This window comes from Triticum dicoccoides, chromosome 4B (assembly GCF_002162155.2).
Source record: "Triticum dicoccoides isolate Atlit2015 ecotype Zavitan chromosome 4B, WEW_v2.0, whole genome shotgun sequence".
Lineage (NCBI taxonomy): Eukaryota > Viridiplantae > Streptophyta > Magnoliopsida > Poales > Poaceae > Triticum > Triticum dicoccoides.
This window is the reverse complement of record NC_041387.1, coordinates 319731715-319745905: the sequence shown is the minus strand read 5'-3', so window position 1 is coordinate 319745905 and position 14191 is coordinate 319731715.

Sequence of the window (14191 nt, the reverse complement as noted above, 5' to 3'; positions counted from 1 at the left end):
ACACGAGGGACACAAGATTTATACTGGTTCGGGCCACCGTTGTGGTGTAATACCCTACTCCAGTGTGTGGTGTGGTGGATTGCCTCTGGGACTGATGATGAACAGTACAAGGGAAGAACAGCCTCGCGAGAGGTGTTCTTGAGTTGGTGCAATGAACTCCTTGGGTGAGTTCGATCGCCTCTCTCTCTAATGAGCTCTCGACGAGTCCCAAAACTGGATCCCCCTCTACTGTGGTGGCTAGTCCTATTTATAGAGGCCCTGGGCCTCTTCCCAAATATTGAGCGGGAAGGGCGCCAACAACGGCCATTTTGAAGGGGGGACATATAGTACAAGTTATCCTGACTAAAGTTGGTCTTCGGCTGCCAAAGGCACTGGCGATGACGCCGTCTTGGGCTCCACGGTGACCTCCATCCTGCCGCTCCGCTGGTCTTGGTCTTGTTGCACTGAAATGACAACCTTTGCTTGATGCCTCGGTACTCCGCGCCTGTGCTTGCCCCCTTTGCACCAAAGAGGAAACAAGGACACTGCGCAGGCCGGTGCCCGCCTGGTCTCGATCGTCATGGCTTGCGTCACGAGCACCTCGCGAGGTACCCTGCCTTGATCTCTCCGCCTCCTCGCGAGCCTGCCTGGCGAGGCCGTTCCTGAGGTAGCCTTACGTCATCTGCCCCGTGAGGCTTGGCCCCTCGCGAGGGTCTTGAATCTTGTGCTGATGAAGATGGGCCGCGCTGGGCCTCCACTTGAGCCATGCCGCAGGCCGCAGGCAGGAAAGTCTAGGGACCCCCGTTTCCAGAACGCCGACAAAGTGCAAAAGGGGGAGAAGTGAAAGGGTACATGGGCCTCGGGCCCGACGCTGCGCACACACAGGCATCGGTCGTCCGACAAGTACCGAACGTCCGGTGTCTCGCGAGGGTCCGGTCATCCAGTGCTTGTCGGACGTCCGGTGTTCTGGCTTTGGATAAGTGGCGTCGGACGTCCGGAGATCTCCGTACTTCCGATGTTTCTGTACTAGATTGTTGGTGTCGGACGTACGGTCGGGGTCGGTCGTCCGGGCGCTGATGAGTGTCGGACGTCCAGCGTCGGGCGGTCGTCCGGGCGCTGTAGGTAGCCTCCATTGGAGTTGATCTGGCTGGTGAAGGCTCCATGCGTCGGACGTTCGAAGATCGTCGATTGTCCGGAGGTCGTGGACGTCTGAGAGCTGTAGCTTCCTGGCAGCTCTTCCTCTTGTTCCTTGCGCTTGGTGTACTCACCATCTTGTCCAATGCTCCTAGCTGATCCATGGACTTCCGACTGGTTCCTGGACATGCATAGCACACATGTTTGAGGTAGTATCCATGTCTCACATGAGGAAAGTGACGATTCGGAGAGGAGCAGGTTCACCTTGTGTCCAATGGCGTATGTTCGAGGTCTCGTCATATGCCCTCTAGGGGTTTGGAGAGTAGTCGGAGTGTACATGGGGATGAACATGGGATGCTCTACATCAAACTCACTTTGAGATTTAGCAACTTGTTCTAACTGATTTTGAACCATAGAAGCATGTTTTCCTGCTCCTTTAACATTATTGGTGATTCTAAATAACAAGTCACTCAAGCGAGCAATCATATCAGCATTTTGCTTTAATTTTTTCATAAAATAGTCACTAAAATGATCTTGCTTCATAATGTAATTGTCGAATCCATACAAGCATTGATTAGGATGTTTATTATAAGGGATATCACCTTCATCAAACTATAAAAGAGAATTTACCTCTACTACCTCTAGTGGTGTGTCAATACCATGTACTTCTTCGATAGGTGGTAAATCCTTAACATCTTCAACTTTAATACCTTTTTCCTTCATACATTTCTTTGTCTCTTGCATATCTTCCGGACTGAGAAATAAAATATCCCTCTTTTTTGGAGTAGGCTTAAGCTATGGTTCAGGAAGGGTCCAATCATCATGATTCTTCGATATATTATTCAATAGTTCCTCAGCTTGTTCAATAGTTCATTCCCTGAAAAGACACACAACAATCTAGGTGGTTCTTAGAAGCATCAGTTAGTTCATTATAGAAGATATCAAGTATTTCATTCTTCTTAAGAGGATGATTAGGCAAAGCAATTAATAATTGGAGAAGCCTCCCCCAAGCTTGTGGGAGCCTCTCTTCTTCAATTTGCACAAAGTTAAATATTTACTATAAGGCAGCTTGTTTCTTATGAGCAGGAAAATATTTTTTAGATAAGTAATAAATCATATCCTGGGGACTAAGCACACAACCATGAGCAAGAGTATTGTACCATAACTTAGCATGACCCATTGATGAGAAAGCAAATAGCTTAAGAATATAGTAATAGAGATTTTTTTCCCTCATGAGAAAATAGGGTGGCTATATCATTTAATTTAGTAAGATGTGCCACAACAGTTTCACTTTCATAGCCATGGAAAGGGTCAGATTCAACCAAATTAATTAACTCTGGGTCGACACAGAGTTCATAATCCTTATCAGTAATAAAGATAGGTGAAGTAGCAAACTTAGGATCATATTTCGTTCTAGCATTCAAAGATTTTTCTTTCAACTTGTATAAAAATTTCTTAAGATCATCTCTATCTTTACAAGCAAGAAAGTACCTAGCTACCTCTCCATCCATACCATAACCCTTAGGTATCTTAGGCAACTCATATCTAGGAGAGCTAGGTATAATAGGAGTTTCATAATTTCCACGTTCAATAATTTCATCAGTTTCTGCAATTTCATCAGCTTCAGCATTCTCAATCTCTTTAGCTCTAGCAAGTTGTTCATCAAGAAATTCACCTAGTGGCACAGTATTATCAAGCAGAGTACTAGCATCATCAATAACATCATTCATAGTAGAAGTAGCGTCATCAATTACTTGCGACATATCAGGACTAATAGCATGTGGTGGTGTTGCAAGCTTACTCAAAACAGACGGTGAATCAAGTGCAGAGCTAGACAACAATTCCTTACCTCCCCTCGTCTTAGAGGGAACGATCTTGGTCCTTTCATCCTTAAATTCTTCATAGTGATCAACAGATATAAATCCCAAGTGAGTTAACAAATATAGTTATGCTCCCCGGCAACGGCACCAGAAAAAGGTCTTGATAACCCACAAGTATAGGGGATCGAGACAGTTTTCGAGGGTAGAATATTCAATCAAAATTTATTGCTTCGACACAAGGGGAGCCAAAGAATATTTGTAAGTATTAGCAGCTGAATTGTCAATTCAACCACACCTGTAGACTAAATATCTGCAGCAAAGTGATCAATAGCACAGTAGTATGGTAATTTGATAATGATAGCAATAGTAGTAACGATAACAGTAGCAGTTTTGTAGCAGTTGTAACAGTAGTAGCAGTAGTAGTAACTTAGCAAAGATCAATAAGTGAAAATAGCGTAGGCATTGGATCTGTGATTTCGTTGGATGATATTCATCATATAATAGTCATAACCTAGGGCAACATAGAACTAGCTCCAGTTCATCAATGTAATGTAGGCATGTATTCCGTAAATAATCATATGTGCTTATGCAAAAGAACTTGCATGACATCTTTTGTCCTACCCTCCCATGCCAGTGGGGTCCATAAGGAAACTAAGGGATATTAAGGCCTCCTTTTAATAGAAAACTGGAACAAAGCATTAACACATAGTGAATACATGAACTCCTCAAACTACGGTCATCACCGTAAAGAATCCCAATTATTTTCACCTTGGGGTATGCGTATCATAACGTGTAATAGGCGCATATAAATTTGCATGGTAGAATCTAGAACACAAATATATTGGTGAAAACATAAACAGTTTAGATCTGAAATCATGGCACTTGGGCCCTAGGGACAAGCAGTAAGCATAGCAAAGTCATAGCAACATCAATCTCAGAAAATAGTGGATACTAGGGATCATGCCCTAACATAATTAACTTGATTACAGGATGAATCTTATCCAGCCCATCACCTACCAGCAAGCCTACGAAGAAATTAGTCCCTCCCAGCAGTGAGCATCATGTAATGGGTAATGGAGGATGGTTGGTGATGATGAAGACGGAAGATCCCCCTCTCCAAAGCCCCGAAAGGACTCCAGATCTGGCCTCCTGATGAAGAACAAGAGGTGGCGGTGCCTCCGTATTGTAAAACGCGATGAAACTTCCTCTCATAATTTTTCTCTGAAAATAGGAATTTGTAGAGTTGGAATTAGGGTCAGCGGAGCCTGGTGGGCCCCACTACCCACGAGGGCGCGCCAAAGGGTGGTGCGCACCCTGGTGTGTAGTGGGCAGCTGGGGGGGCCCTCCAATGGGTCTTGGTTCCATTATTTTTCTTTTGTTCCAAAATAATTCTCCAAAAAGTTTTGTCCAATTCCGAGAACTTTTATTTCTGCAAAAAACAACACCATGGTAGTTCTACTGAAAACAGCATCAATCCGGGTTAGTTTCATTCAAATCATGCAAATTAGAGTCCAAAACAAGAGCGAAAGCGTTACGAAAAGTAGATACGATGGGGGCGTATCAAATACCTACTGATCTTTAGAACTAAATTAAAGAATTGATTAGTTCTCAAAAGATTTTCAATTCTATGATAAAAGAAAAACTACATAAAGTTGATGATATGGCTAGAAACATGGATAGAATTTCCCATGATGTGGATACTCTTAAAATTAAAACTTTGCCACCTAAGCATGATATTAATGAGTCAATAAAGTTTATCCAAGTCTCCAGTAATGAAAGTAAAGAGAGAACCGCTAGGTTGAGAGCTAAGCGAGAATTCCTAGAAAAGGCTATTCCACCGTGTTACTATCGTATTCATGATGAGAATATTAAAATGTTGGTGTCACACCTATTGAATTCTTGTTTAGTAATATAAATCTTGGTGAAAAAAGTACTAGAGATGAGTCAAGTTTAGCTACAAGGCGTCCCAATTGTTCGTAGGGTGATGATCTTAATGATAAAAATGATAAAAGTGGGCTTGGAGAGGTCAAGACTTTAAATAATGATGTGCCCACTACTTTGGATTACAAGAACTTTAATTATGATAGTTCTTCTTTAATTTAATGTATTTCCTTGTTGCAATCCATAATAAATTCACCTAATGCTTATGAACAAAATAAAGCTTTTACTAAACATATTGTAGAAGCTATGATAAAAGCTCGCGAGGAAACGCTAGAGTTGGAGGTTTCAATACCTAGAAAATTGCATGATGAATGGGAACCTACTATTAAAGTAAAGATTAAAGATTATGAATGTAATGCTTTGTGTGATCTAGGTGCTAGCTTCTCTACTATACCAAAAACTTTATGTGACGTGCCAGGTCTCACCGATATATGGATGAATGTTCCCTTAATTTTCATTTAGCGGATTCAACTATTAAGAAACCATTGGGTAGAATAAATGATGTTCTCATCCTAACAAAAATTATGTGCGCGTGGATTTCACTGTGCTTGATATTTAATGCAATCTGCCTTGTACTATAATACTTGGTAGGCTTTTCCTGTGAATCATAGGTGCTAATATTGAAATGAAAGAAGCAAATATAAGGCTCCAATTTCAATTAAAGAAAGGGATGGAACACTTTCCCAGAAAGAGAACTAAACCACTATATGAATATATTATGGGGGGCACCTATTTAATCCATGTGAAGAATGATAATACTTGAAACAATCTCTTACGCCTAGCTAGGTGTCAGGACCCCGATCCTGAGTCACACCGATCTAGCATGTAACACATCATATCACTTTGCGGCCTCACGCACGGTATTCCCACGGGTGCCACCTTACCTGGCCCGGGACCGTTTGCGCCTTTTGGCTCACGTATATGATAGTGTCGCTAGCATCCATATGACAAAGAACCCGGGCTGACATGGCTAGTCGTGAACCCAAAGTGGCACTGACTTACAGGGACAGGCATCCATGACCCAGCATCGAACGTGTCGGTCATCAGCGAGTGAATCCAGGCTGTAGCACTGGGCTAGCAGGACTCCGGTGAACCGGGCTGTAGCGGGCTAATAGGACTCCGGTATTCATCGCGTGACATTTCCCCGAAGGGACAGACACAGGAACGAAGAAGGACACATGCCGGCCAGCCTAAGTGTTCCGGAGCAGTAGCAAGCTACCATGGCTCAGTGGAAACACTAGGAGACATTTCCCGGTAAGAGAGTCTACTAAGGATAAACAACTAGGTGGTCAGATCCCACACATACTAAGCATTTCAATAACATACACACAATATGCTCGATATGTGCAAATACAACATGGCATCACAACATGACTCTACGACTCAGGTATTTATTCATTAGGCTCCGGGGAGCGAGATATTACAAACATAGGTCTCATGACCCAACATTCAGAGCATACAAATCAAAGCACAAGCGGAAGCTATCATGTCTGAGTACAGACATGTATAAATGAAAAAGGCTGAGAAGCCTGACTATCTACCAGATCCTGCTGAGGGCACAAGATCGTAGCTGAGGTAACAAGCTAAACGTCGAAGTCCACGTGGAACTACTAGTCAGACCGAAGTCTCTCTGCAAAAACATAAATTAAGCAACGTGAGTACAAATGTACCCAGCAAGACTTACATCAGAACTAACTACATATGCATCATTATCAACAAAGGGGATGGTGGGGTTTGACTGCAGCAAGCCAACTTTGACTCGGTGGCTATCCTGAACTACGACTACAAGTAACTCTTTTGAGGTGGCGCACACGAGTCCACATATTCACCATATCAATACACCACTATGGATCCGCTCTCGTCTCCCTACGAGAACGCCATCCATAGCACTCACGCTTATCTTGCGTATTTTAGAGTATCCACTTTCACTTGTCTATGAACTATGCAAGGGGTCCAAGTTTCCATATCCGAGGAATCCGGCTATTCGAATAGATAATGATAACCCTGCAGGGGTGTACTTCTTCACACACGCTTTCGCCACTTATCGCCCTGTACATGTCATGTACCTCGGCAACCTTCAAGCGAAAGCCGGGCGAGGGAGTCGGCCATGACCTGACTAACCGAACAAGTCTCTAGTCCAGGTTTATCACCTATTCGGGTTCCATCCGCGAGGAGATCCGGCCGGGGTGTCGCTCACGGCCCCAAACGATGTGAGCAGGGTTCCCAAGCCCACCATCCGGGTGCCACTTGGTACACCGTGCCACTGTGCCTAGTCTGTCCCAAGCCCACCTGTACCGGGTGCCACTTGGTAGACTACTAACACTACCTACAAACACCAGAAACTAGTTGCAACTCCTGGACAGAGATCATGTTGATTAATAAGTCGAGAGGGGTCGAGTTACCGGAACCCAATGTGTGGTAGTAACTGGTCATGGATCACAAACACAGAACTCAGTTCCTGAGGACGGCTGCAATGAGACAACCCACCATGTACTCCTACATGGCCTCTCACCGCTACCTTTACCAAATCGTGTTCACACACTTAGCTCTCAACGGTAGGACATGTTCACACACCTCTGATTCAACCCCGATGAATCAGACCTGACTCAACTCTAAGCAGTAGCAGGCATGACAACAAGCATGAATGAGTAGGCACAACAGGGCTCAAACAACTCCTACTCATGCTAGTGGGTTTCATCTATTTACTGTGGCAATGACAGGTCATGCAGAGGATAAAGGGGTTCAGCTACCGCAGCAAATAACAGTTGAATCGTTGTTGTCCTAATGCAGTAAAAGAGAGCAGGAGCGAGAGAGTGGGATTGTATCGGAATGAACAAGGGGGTTTTGCTTGCCTGGCACTTCTGAAGATAATATAGCTCTTCATCGGTGTCATCGATCACATCGTCGGTATCACGTCTATCGAAAGGGGGCAATCACCGGCAAACACAGAAGAAACACGATCAATGCAATGCAAAATATGATGCATGCTATGACATGGCAATATGAATGTGTTTTGGGCTAATGCACCTAGCTATGATTTAAATGAAGTTGGTTTGAATACAAGATTCAAATTCAAACTCCACATGTGGTTATTTAAATGCCATTTAATTTATTTTGTCCAAAACAAAGGACAAACATTGTTCAAACATGCATGAAAATGGTACAGATGGATTCCTTAAATTTTTCTGATAATTTTTCATATATAAATTATTTAATTTGGAGTTACGGTTGAATTTCTATGAATTTTAGAAGTTTATACAATTTTCTGGAATTTATAAATCATTTCCTAATTTATTTTAATTCCAGAAAGGAATTATTGCATCAGCATGAACTCATGCTGACCTCAGCAGGTCAACGGGCGCCGTCCAGGTCAAACTGACCTGTGGGCCCCGCGTGTCAGTGAGATTAGTTTAGTTAGAATTTAATTAAACTAAACAAGGTTAATTAACAGGGCTGGGCCCCACCTGTCAGTGACTCATCGGAGTCAACCAGGGCCCACCCGTGGTCAAAGCCAACGTCAGCTGCGCCGGCGTTTAGCCGCCGGCGTTTAGCCGCCGGCGAGCCCGACGCGGCGGCGAGAGTGGTTTTGGCCGTTTCGGCCACCAAATGGGTCACGGAGGGCATCGGGGTGGAGCTGAGGACGAACCGCGGCTCTTGGTGGAGTTTGTTGGGGTCGGGGTGGCCGGAGTTGGCGCCGGCGACGACCTAGGCGGCGACCGGAGTTCGGTTGCGCGCGAGATTGCGTTTCAGTTCGTAGAAGAGCGGGGCAAGGGACTAGGAGGACGCTACGCATCGCGAGGAGTAGGTTGGACACTCCAGGGTGACCATATGGTCACCGGAGCATCGTCGGCGGCGAGCTCAGGCGGCGGTGCATTCCGGTCATCAAGGGGCAATGGCTACGGCAATCAAACGAAGAGGGGAAGAGGGGGAAACGGTGGCGGAGCTCACAGCGGTGCCGTAGGGATGGTTAGCGGGCTCGGGGACGCGCCGGAGTGGCCGAATCGACGGAGAAGGGCGCCGGGGCCGAAGCTTGAAGATGATGACGATGGCGGCTGCTCGGGGCCCTTCTGGTCGCGTGAGACGTCGAGGAGGACGAGGGCGTCTTGGTGGAGCTTCTTGGCGCGTCGGCGGGGCATGGGGTGGCCGGTGGCCGCGGCTATGGCGAACGGCGGCGACGAGCTCCGCTCGGGCTGCGCGAGAGAGAGAGCAGAGGAGGGGGAAGGAGTCGAGAGAGAGCAGAGAGCGAGGGGAGAGACAAAGGGGGCTACGGGGCATATCCAGACGCGTCGGGGGCGCCTCGGTGGCAAGCAGGAGGTGGCCAGGGCGGCGTCGGCGCTCGCCACCGAGCTGCTTCGGTGCGAGGGGAGGAAGACGACAGGGGGTTAGCGGTGGCGGGCTGGGCCGCACAGGAGCTGGGCCGGCTGGGCTGAGAGGTGAGCGCCAGGTAAGGTTTCTCTCCTCTCTGCTTTTCCTATTTCTGTTTTCTATTTTCTGTAGTTTGTTTTGATTTAGTTTTAGACACTAAATCATTTAATAAATTTTGTAGGTTTTTATGTGGCTTGCTAAAATATATACAAAGCCACTCACAAACTTCCAGAATTATTGGAGTCATATTTAATATATATTAAATATAAATCCAAAGCAAATAGTTATTGGATTAATTCAAATGGCCAAAATAAATATTTCTGTGACTCCAAAAATATTGGTTTGAATTTTACCTCTTACCAACATTTCTATGGGATAACAGGAACATTTTCTTGGACTCATTTGAGAAGATTTAAATGTTGATCATTTTTAGAAAGTTTCTGAGGCTTTGAAAATCCCCCAATTCAAATTTCATTTAAATTTAAACATGATGCACACATGGAAGCAAGCATAGGTCAGGCCAGAACTAGGGATGTGACACTAGGGGCGTAAAACAATACCGTTGTTGGGAGGCAACCCAATAATTATCTTAAATTTTTGCTTTTACTTTATGTTTTGGTGTGTTGACACAATTATTGCTATTGTGATGATTGTGTTTTAATGTTTCAATTAGTATTTGTGCCAAGTAAAGCCTTTGGGATGATTTGGTTGATAGTTGACTTGATTCTGTGAAAAAACTGAAAGGATCAAGAAGAGGGGTCTAGAGGGGGGTGATTAGACCCTCAACAAGTAAAAGTGGAAATTTTTAGGTTCTTCAAGTTGAGGTGGGGTTTTAGCACAAGTTTAAGCATTCACTATACATTTCAAGCAAGCATGACAAGAGTATGAGTAGCGGAAAGAGTAAAGCATGCTAATTGCAAGAAAGTAAAGGGATGGGATTGGAGTGTGCAAACACAATGAAGACACAGAGATATTTGCCATGGTTCCGATAGGTGGTGCTATCATACATCCACGTTGATGGAGACTTCAACCCACAAAGGGAAATGGTTGTGCGAGTCCACGGAGGGCTCCACCCACTAAGGGTCCACGAAGAAGCAACCTTGTCTATTCCACCATGGCCATCGCCCACGAAGGACTTGCCTCACTTGGGTAGATCTTCACGAAGTAGGCGATCTCCTTGCCCTTAAAAACTTCTTGGTTCAACTCCACAATCTTGTTGGAGGCTCCCAAGCGACACCTAACCAATCTAGGATACACCACTCTCCAAAAGGTAATAGATGGTGTATCGATGATGAACTCCTTGCTCTTGCGATTCCAATGATAGTCTCCCCAACACTCAACCCTCTCCCACAGATTTGGATATGGTGGAAAGATGATTTGAGTGGAAAGCAACTTGGGGAAGGCTAGAAATCAAGATTCTTGTGGTAGGATTGGTATATCTTGATCTCAACACATGAGTAGGTGGTTCTCTCTCAGAAAATGTATGATGGAAGTGTAGGCACGTTCTGATGGCTCTCTCAGACATGGAGAAGGGGATGGAGGGGTATATACATCCTCCACACAAAATCCTACCGTTAGACACATTTGACCCAACTCGGTCAGACCGAATAGAAGAACTCGGTGAGACCAATTCAGTTCAAAATGTGAACGTTAGGAATCTCGGTGGGACTAACTGGAACAACTCGGTGGGACCGATGTGCTAGGGCTTAGGGCAAACATCAACTCGGTGGCACCGGTTGCATCAACTCGATGAGACCGAAGTGAAGCAATAAGGCAACAGAGCGAATGTCAAGCCAACTCGGTGAGACCGATCGCTATTTCGGTGAGACCGAAATAATTGCAACAGGCACCAAATAATTGTCAAGGCCATCTCGGTGAGATCGAGATCCGTATCGGTGTGACAGAACTGTTAGGGTTTCTGGTAGTGGCTATGTCATATGAACTCTGTGGCTTCGGATAGAATGGATCAGTGGGGCTGAGTTTGACTTTGAGTTTTGGACATATTTGGAATGAGAAAGTAGTTGAGGGCTTTGGATCAATATCACTAAGCACTTGAGCAAGTAGACCATTAAGCAACACCTCATCCCCTTTTTAATAGTATTGGCTTTCCTATGGACTCAATGTGATCTTGGATCACTAAAATATAAATGAATAGTCTTGAGCTTTTGCCAATATGTGTCCTTAGCATTTTGAAGGGGTTCCACATCCTCTTGTCCTTTCCACACCATTGTTGAACTTGTCTGAAATCCACTAGATAAAAACATTAGTCCAACAAGAGATATGTTGACATTAATTACCAAAATCACCCAGGGAGCACTTGTGCGTTCAATCCCCCCCCCCTTGGTAATTGATGACAACATACATCAAAGTTTTAGATAAATGATATGAAGGGTAACAAGTAAAGATTTGGAAAGACATGTAACATGCATTACCTCCCCCTACATGTATGCAATCGTGTGAAGATAGACTATAAGAGCATATGAATGCATAATCATGACAGAGCAAGCAAAGAATTACATGTATCTTGGCTATATGCATCAGAGCAAATGATGCGGTTAAGATTGTACCTCCATGTTTATGAATCCCTCTTGCAAACAATATGTACATCAGCAAGAGATCATCATCCAAATGAGTGTGATGCATATACTTACCTTGTGGTCTTGAGCTGGCTTTGGAAAGAGTGGACTTGAGAAAACTGGGTTAGATAACACAAGAGCACTCCTTAGTAAAGCAATTTCAGAGAACCACAAAGATACCAAGACTAGGATGACATGTAATGGGTGAGTACTTCCCCAAAGATTTTAAAGATGTGCAAAGAATTCTAAAGATTTTTCTCCCCTTAGAAATGGACTCTTTATACCCCTGAATCTGATATTGGATAATGGGAGAAGATGGGGTAGGGTGAGAAAAAATCAGAGCAAAAATAGGGTAATATCAACTAAAATTAGAGCAACAAGAATTTTCACATAGCAATATCTAGGATTAAACATGTTGACATGTCTTTCCCCTCTTAAAGACATGTGACTTCTCTCCTCTTTGTTGCCAAGCATCTGGAAGAGCTTAGATGTGCTCATATGATAAACTTTGATGTGCTCTCTCTCCCCCCTTTGACATCAATTTCCAAGAACGGATCTTCTGGAGCATGAGTCAAGTGAGTGTGGTACTTGAGAGTCACTACAAGGCAGTGAATAGTTTGTGATGCTGATAGAGGGAAGAATCACTGAGTGGAGCTGAAGAAAATATTCAAAAAGAAATGGCAAAACATTTTCTTAGAGTTGAAATCGATGACGTTGATGCGTTTTCCATCAGTGGCTCCGAAATGACAGAGAATGTACTTATCGGTGCGACCGAGTTAGTCCATGTCGGTTTTAGCGATGAACATTCACAAGAAGACCTTGTATTTTGGTCGAGCTGATAGGTTTGAATCGGAGGGACCGAGTTCAACACAGAGTAAAAAAATTGTCATCTCAGCTCACTTAGCAAATGAAATCTCACAGGGATTTGCAAGGAATTGTCAGAAAGATTTGCAATGAATTTACCGAGAAAAACAGAAAGAGATCTAGATGAAGTTTTTTTAGAGGGAGACAAAATAGCAAGAAACATATGCAAATACAAAAATCAACTGAGAAAAAGAACACTAGAGAACTTCATCTAGAAAGGGTCGGCGACAAAGTCACCTATGTTAGAGGGTATTGACTGAGGAGTCAAGTGGTAGCACTTGATCGTAGGTCATACTCATCATTTAAGATCAAAATGGGGTTACCATTTTTCGTTTAAGCATTTTGATGTATTCAAATCTTGTTGAGTTGCTTTGAATCATGACTTGGGGCTAAGCTTCTCTAAGATGGAACGTACCTTGGGTTGTGGTGTTGATCTTGATCATGTATTCGAACTTGTGTTGGATGCTCAAGGTTGATGTAGTTCATAAAGAGTTGGGAGCACCGCTTGTAGTTTGAGTTCATATTCCTACATGGGTTAGTCTTGCAAGGAAGAGCACTTGTGTATCCAAAATGACAATCATGAAACTTGATACCAAATGAAATTTGATATATTGAAATTGTCAAAGGATATGTTCAGTGAGTTCATGCTTCCTTGTATTCAACAACCATATCATAGGAACTTGGTGGAGATTGCTCAAAATGTGAGTGACTTGCGATCTCATATATTTGGGTTCATCCAACTACCTACAAGGGTTAGATAACATGCAAATGTACAAGTATAGATCCAACACATATGATCATCATTATAAGAGATATATCAAGGATTAGTCCTAAAATGTTCATGCCTTGCATGTATCCAAATGGAGTTACTACTCCAAGTTTGAGGCATCGATGATATTCAATTCACCTCTCAACCGGCAAAATAATTTCTCATCAAGCGGTTTGGTGAATATATCCGACAATTGCTTATCGGTACGAACATGCTTAAGATTGATATCTCCTTTAGCAACATGATCTCGAATGAAATGATGACAAACTTAAATATGCTTTGTTCAAGAATGTTGCATGGGATTATGAGCAATCATAATAGCACTTTCATTATCACAAAGCAATGGAACATGTTTCACATGTATCCCATAATCCTTAAGGGTTTGGGTCATCCAAAGTAATTGAGCACAACATGATCCCGCGGCAATGTATTCTGCTTCAGCAGTGGATACCTGTTTTGTTTCTTGGAGGACCAAGACACAAGGGATCTGCCAAGAAATTGACAAGTACCTGAAGTGGACTTTCGATCAACCTTGTCACCGGCATAGTCCGAATTGGAGTAGCCAACAAGATCAAAAGATGGCCTCTTAGGATACCAAATGCCAAAGTTTGGTGTATGAATTAAGTATCACACTATCATTTTCACGACCTTAAGATGACATTCTTTAGGGGCCGCTTGATATCGTGCACACAAGCACACACACTTAGCATGATATAGGGACGGGAGGCACATAGATATAATAA